The sequence below is a fragment of the Entelurus aequoreus genome, unplaced genomic scaffold, assembly GCF_033978785.1.
Source record: "Entelurus aequoreus isolate RoL-2023_Sb unplaced genomic scaffold, RoL_Eaeq_v1.1 HiC_scaffold_55, whole genome shotgun sequence".
In the NCBI taxonomy this organism is placed as follows: Eukaryota; Metazoa; Chordata; class Actinopteri; order Syngnathiformes; family Syngnathidae; genus Entelurus; species Entelurus aequoreus.
The window spans coordinates 120,274-127,771 of NW_026907987.1; positions in this window are offsets into that span (position 1 = coordinate 120,274).

The following is a 7,498-nucleotide window of genomic DNA, read 5'->3' on the forward strand; positions in this document are numbered from 1 at the left end:
GAGAATGAAGTTCATGAATCCAGATGGATCTCTATTACAATCCCCAAAGAGGGCACTTTAAGTTGATTACTTCTATGTGTAAAAATCTTTATTTATAATTGAATCACTTGGTTATTTTTCAACAAGTTTTTAGTTATTTTTATATCTTTTTTTCCAAATAGTTCAAGAAAGACCACAACAAATGAGCAATATTTTGCACTGTTATACAATTTAATAAATCAGAAACTGATGACATAGTGCTGTATTTTACTTCTTTATCTCTTTTTTTCAACCAAAAATGCTTTGCTCTGATTAGGGGGTACTTGAATTTAAAAAATGTTCACAGGGGTACATCACTGAAAAAAGGTTGAGAACCACTGTCCTAAGGCAGTGGTTCTCAACCTTTTTTCAGTGCTGTGAACATTTTTTTAATGCAAGTAGACCTCCATGTCTTCATAACAGGAATATCCTGAATCCTCAAGTTGCATATCACAATAGTCATCATCAGTGTTAATAACACAAGAGCTGCTTGGATTTGCTGTTGATCAATTCAAACTTCGTTCAGTGTAGCCGTAGTGCTTCCTTGACACGTGCGATGTGAAAGTAGACTTAACTGTAAATCTTTTTTCACATTGACTGAAGGGGCACGTAACTGTCCTACCTTCGGTAATATGACTTTTCAAATGCATATCATCGCACTTCGCGCTACATGAGACAATATTACAAGGTAAACCTTCTGCGCTATACATATCAGTCCTACTCTTGCCATATTTATGACGACGGCTGTGAGTTTTGAAGGCTGAGAAGTTGGAAAAAACTCTTGTGCATTTAGGGAAAGCACACTTAAACGATGCATTAGGCATACAACTATGACTTCGCATGTGTCTAACATACGCAAATACATTGCTGCAAGTCGTAGCACATATGTTGCAAGTTATCATCTTTTATGATGACTATGACAAAAAAGAAGAAAACTTAGCTAGCTAGCATGCGGCGGTACATGCGCGTGGTCAACGATAGTGTCTGTGATGCTGACATTTCGGACTTTATAAATATATATATAAAGTAATTCAAACAGAAAATGACACATCAAGGTACAAGTGACTCTTACCTTGTTATCAAAAACACACGATGCAGTAGGATGGATTTAGCAGGGTCGGCCAGGTGAAATGAAGCTCGGTTGGACGAATTGTGGGCGGACCCAAGAAATAAGTCTGAAAAATACTGAATTACACTGTAGGTTTTACAGTAACTTACTGCTGGTCGATATTTTTTGAAAAATGCAACAAAATTTACAGTACTTAACTGCATTTAAGAAGAACATGATAGGTTGATTGGCAACACTAAATTGGCCCTAGTGTGTGAATGTGAGTGTGAATGTTGTCTGTCTATCTGTGTTGGCCCTGCGATGAGGTGGCGACTTGTCCAGGGTGTACCCCGCCTTCCGCCTGATTGTAGCTGAGATAGGCTCCAGCGCCCCCCGCGACCCCGAAGGGAATAAGCGGTAGAAAATGGATGGATGGATGGAGTATATAACTGTAATTTTATTTTTTATTTTTACAGTAATTTTTTACAGTGAAGGTCATGGGTGTCAAACTCTGGCCCGTGGGCCAAATTTGGCCCAACGTGTAATTTGACTTGGCCCTTGAGGCAATATCAAATTAACACTAAAGCTGGACCTTCGATTATACATTGCGGCAGTGCCGCTACTTCTAATACTTGCCAACCCTCCCGGGAGTGACTCCAGCACTCCTCCCGAATTTTTTTTTTTTTTCCAGCTAGTCAAACAAGTGCCAGCCCAGTTTCATGTCAGTGCAGCTTCTGCACCCACACACAATTGAATGCAATGCATACTTCATCAACAGCGATACAGGTTACACTGACGGTAGCCAAATAAAAAACTTTAACACTTTTAGAAATATACGCCACACTGTGAATCCACACCAAACAAGAATGACAAACACATTTCGGGAGAACATCCGCACCGTAACACAACATAAACACAACACAACAAATACCCAGAACCCTTTGTAGCACTAAATCTTCCGAGACGCTACAAGGTGTGTGTGTGGGGGGGGGGGGAGGTTTGGTGGTAGCGGGGGTGTATTTTGTAGCGTCCCGAAAGAGTTAGTGCTGCAAAAGATTCTGGGTATTTGTTTTTTTGTGTTTATGTTGTGTTACGGTGCGGATGTTCTCCCGAAAAGTGTTTTTTATTTTTGTTTGGTGTGGGTTCACAGTGTGGCGTATATTTCTAACAGTGTTAAAGTTTTTTATACTGGCACCCTCAGTGTAACCTGTATCGCTGTTGATGAAGTATGCGTTGCATTCATTTGTGCATGCGTGCTGTAGCTGCACATATCTTGTGACTGGGTCTGAATGATGTTAGAATTGGGTGTACGAGATATGACTGTTGAACATCTTGTTCGATAATGAAAGTTGCCTCAGCTCAAAGCCTGAGCCCCGACATTAAAGAACTAGCATCTAAAAAAAGATGCCAGGTATCTGGCTTGGGCACATCAAATTAGATCAGTGTGTTGCAAACTGAGCAGTTTAAAGTCCTGAATGGTTGTTTTATTCATTGTTATTTTATTTTCAAATTTATTAGCCTGTGGATAAAGTTAATGTTGATATTTACCTCAGAAGGCTGCAAATAGAAAAGAGGCATTCAATTTGTATTTAAATTATATTTGATATGCAATTGATATTTTTTAATTATTATTATTATTATTTGAAACTCCATTTTGCATGTCACTATAAAGTTATATAAGCCTTGCTTGTTCAATATTCAATGCAAAACTTGTTTGGGTCCCTATTAAAAGGTTAATTTGTTCAACCTTGGCCCGCGGCTTTGTTCAGTTTTAAACTTTGGCCCACTCTGTATTTGAGTTTGACACCCCTGGTGAAGGTGAAGCTCTGTCATCCTGGAGGCCACGGGGAAGACCCAGGACACATTGGGAACACTATGTCTCCCGGCTGGCCTGGGAACGCCTCGGGATCCCCTGAGAAAAGGTCCTAGGTGAGGGATCAGACAAAGAGCAGCTCAAAGACCTTTATGAAAAGTACAAATCGAGGACCTAGATTTTTTCTCGCCCAGGCACAGGTCACCGTGGCTCCCCTGTGGAGCCAGGCGCAGAGGTGGGGCACGATGGCGAGCGACTGGTGGCCGGGCCTGTCTCCATGGGGCCCTGCCGGGCTCATTTCGAAGAGGCAACGTGGGTCAACCCTCCAATGGGCTCACCACTCATGGGCCCATTGAGGTCATAGAGGTCGGATGCAGTGTGAACTGGGCGGCAGCCGAAGGCAGGGCACTTGGCAGTTTGATTATCGGCTACATAAGTTCGCTCTTGGGACGTGGAACGTCACCTCGCTGGGAGGGAAAGAGCCTGAGCTGGTGCGCGAGGTGAAGAAGTTCCGGCTAGATATAGTTGGACTCACTTCGACGCACAGCAAGGGCTCTGGAACCTGTTCTCTCAAGAGGGGCTGGACTCTCTTCCACTCTGGCGTTGCAAGCAATGAGAGGCTGGGGTGGCAATTGTTGTTGCTCAAAGCCTGCACGTTGGACCCAGTAGACGAGATGGTAGCTTCCCTCCGCCTTCGGGTTGGGTGACGGGTCCTGACTGTTGTTTGTGTTTACGCACCAAACAGCAGCTCAGAGTACCCACTCTTTTTGGATTCCCTTGAGGGAGTACTGGAAAGTGCTCCCTCGGGTGATTCCCTTGTTCTGTTGGGGGACTTCAACGCTCATGTTGGCAAGGACAGTGAAACCTGGAGAGTCGTGATTGGGAAAAATGGCCACCCGGATCTGAACCCAAGTGGTGCTTTGTTATTGGACTTTTGTGCTCGTCACGGATTGTCCATAACAAACACAATGTTCAAACATAAGGAAGAACTTTAAACATGTCACGAGGGAGGTGCTGGACATTGAGTCTGAGTGGACCATGTTCCGTGCCTCTCTTGTCGAGCCTGCTGATTGGAGCTGTGGCCGCAAGGTGTTTGGTGCCTGTCGTGGCGGTAATCCTAGAACTCGCTGGTGGCCACCAGCAGGGAGGGATGCCGTCAAGCTGAAGAAAGAGCCTATCGGGTCCTTTTGGCTCATGGGACTCCAGAGGCAGCGGGCATACCGACAGGCCAAGCAGTGCCTGGGGAATCTGTGGTGGACTCTCCTATTTCTGGGGCTTAGGTTGCCTAGGTAGTTAAAAAGCTCCTCTGTGGCAAGGCCCCGGTGGTGGATGAGTTCCTTAAGGCTCTGGATACTGTGGGGCTGTCTTGGTTGACAAAACTCTGCAACATCGCGTGAACATTGGGGGTGGTACCTCTGGATTGGCACACCGGGGTGGTGGTTCCTCTCTTTAAGAAGGGGAACCGGAGGGTGTGTTCCAACTATCGTGAAACACACTCCTCAGCCTTTCCGGTAAGGTCTATTCATGTGTACTGGAGAGGAGGAAACTCGGATCCAGGACGAACAGTGTGGTTTTCGTCCTGGTCGTGGAACGGTAGACCAGGTCTATACTCTCGGCAGGGTCCTTGAGTGTGAAGCGACTGGGATGAGAATCAGCACCTCCAAGTCCAAGTACATGGTTCTCGCGCAGGAAAGGGTCGAGTGCCATCTCCAGGTTGGGGAGGAGATCTAGCCCCAAGTGGAGGAGTTCAAGTACCTAGGAGTCTTGTTCACGAGTGAGGATAGAGTGGATCGAGAGATCCACAGGCGATTTGGTGCGGCGTCTTCAGTATTGAGGACGCTATATCGATCCGTTGTGGTGAAGAAGGAGCTGAGCCAGAAGGAAAAGCTCTCAATTTACCGTCGATCTACGTTCCCAGCTTTGGGTTATGACCGAAAGGACAAGCGGCCGAAATGCGTTTCCTCTGCCGGGTGGTGGGTCTCTACCTTAGAGACAGGGTGAGAAGCTCTGTCATCCGGGAGGAACTCAAAGTAAAGCCGCTGCTCCTCCACATTGAGAGGAGCCATGAGGTGGTTTGGGCATCTGCTCAGGATGCCACCCGAACGCCTCTAGGGAGGTGTGGCAGGAGGCCACGGGGAAGACCTAGGACACATTGGAAAGACTATGTCCCCGGCTGGCCTGGGAACGCCTCGGAATACCCCGAGAAGAGCTGGACGAAGTGGCTGGGGAGAGGGAAGTCTGGGATTTTCTGCTCAGGCTGCTGCCCCCGCAACCCGACCTCGGATAAGCGGAAGAAAATGGATGGATTTAGAATGACAGTTATACTGTCAGATTGAGTACAAAAACTAACTAAACCTTACACAATATAATGTTTCTAGTAAAACTCACAAATATACATATCTCCAGGCATTATTAGCCATTTTGCATGTGTGGTTTAGGAGTTATGTTTAAATAAATAACTGTCAGATTGAGTGTGACAGTAAACTGTCATAGTGAGTAAAACCCTTATTTTGTATTTGCAAACCTTACAAAAACAACTAAATCTAGTTAAACTCACACAGATACAATATTACAGGCATTTTTAGACACAATGCATGTTTGGTTTTAGAGTTATGTTTATATAACTTTCATATTTAGTATGACAGTTATACTGTCATATTGAATAAAAACAACAACTAACTTGTGTCTTTGCAAACCTTACAAAATACCATTTTTCTAGTAAAACTAACTAAGATACATGCTCCAGGCATTATTAGCTATTTTGCATGTGTTGTTTGAGTTATGTTTAAATAACTGTCATATTGAGTGTGACAGTATACTGTCATAAAACCCAATTTTTGTATTTGCAACCCTGATTCTAGTAAAACTCACATATATACAATATTACAGGCAGTTTTGGACATAATGGTTTGGTTTTGGAGTTATGTTTATATAACTTTCATATATAGTATGACAGCTAAACTGTTATATTGAGTAAAAAAACTAACTTGTGTTTGTCATAAAACCCAATTTTTGTATTAGCAAACCATACAACTGATTCAAATAAAACTCACATGGATTCAATATTACAGGTATTTTCAGACATTTTGCATGTTTGGTTTAGGAATTATGTTGGAATCATTTTTATTAATTTGTTCGTATTTTCTCAGAATTTTAGAAGATTACTGTCCTATTGAGTAAAAAAATAATTTTTGTGTTTGCAAGCCTTAAAAAAAGCATATGTTTCCAGTAAAACTCCCAAAGATGCATTATTTCAGGCATTATTAGCCATTTTTCAGGTGTGGTTTAGGAGTTATGTTTAAATAACTGTCATATTGAGTGGGGCGTTATACTGTCATATTGAGTTAAAAAAATCTAACTTGTGTCTTTGCAAACCTTACAAAAGAAAATGTTTCTAACAACACTCACAAAGATAATTTTTTTCACGCTATTAGACATGTTTCATGTGTATTTAGGAGTTATAATTAAATAACTTTCATATTGAGTGTTAAAGTTATAATGTCATTATGTGTAAAACCTAATTTTTGTATTTGCAAACCTTACAAAAACAATTGATTCTAGTAAAACTTACATAAATTCAATATTACAGGCATTTTTAGACAATTCACATGTTTGGTTTAAAAATTGTGTTTGAATACATTTGTATTGCTTTTTTCCCATTATCTCAGGATTCTAAGATCATTACTTTCATATTGAGTAAAACACTACTTTTTGTTTTTGCAAACCTTACAAACCCACATGAATACATTATTAGAAGCAATTTTAGACATGACACACGTTTGGTTCTGGAGTTATGTTTATATAAGTTTTATATTTAGTATGACTGTTATACTGTCATATTGAATAAAAAAAACTAGCTTGTGTCTTTGCAAACTTTACAAAAGATCATTTTTCTAGTAAAACTAACAAAGATACATGTCTCCAGTTTGTCACTTCACCTGTCCAGTGCCAAGGTGCACAGGGATAGGCTCCAGTAGATTTATGCTGCTTTAACATCTGCTGACTGAAGAATCCTCCATCAAGTCTTTTATTGGGCGCCAAACAATCATCCATGCCACACCCACTTCAAGTCCCAAAAATCATTTTTCTAGTAAAACTAACAAAGATACATGTCTCCAGGCATTATTGCCCATTTTGCATGGGTTGTTTAGGAATTATGTTTAAATACATTTGTATGGCTTTTTTCGCATTATCTCAGGATTTTAAAATCCCTACTTTCATATTGAGGAAAAAACTACTTTTTGTTTTTGCAAATCTTACAAACTCACATAAATACATTATTACAGGCATTTTTAGACATGACAAATGTTTGGTTTTGGAGTTATGTTTATATAACTTTTATATTTAATATGACTCTTATACTGTCATATTGAATTTAAAAAAACTAGCTTGTGTCTTTGCAAACTTTACAAAATATCATTTTTCTAGTAAAATTAACAAAGATACATGTCTCCAGGCATTATTAGCCATTTTGCAGGGGTTGTTTAGGAATTATGTTTAAATACATTTGTATTGCTTTTTTCGCATTATCTCAGGATTCTAAAATCCCTACTTTCATATTGAGGAAAAAACTACTTTTTGTTTTTGCAAACCTTACAAACTCACATAAATACATTATT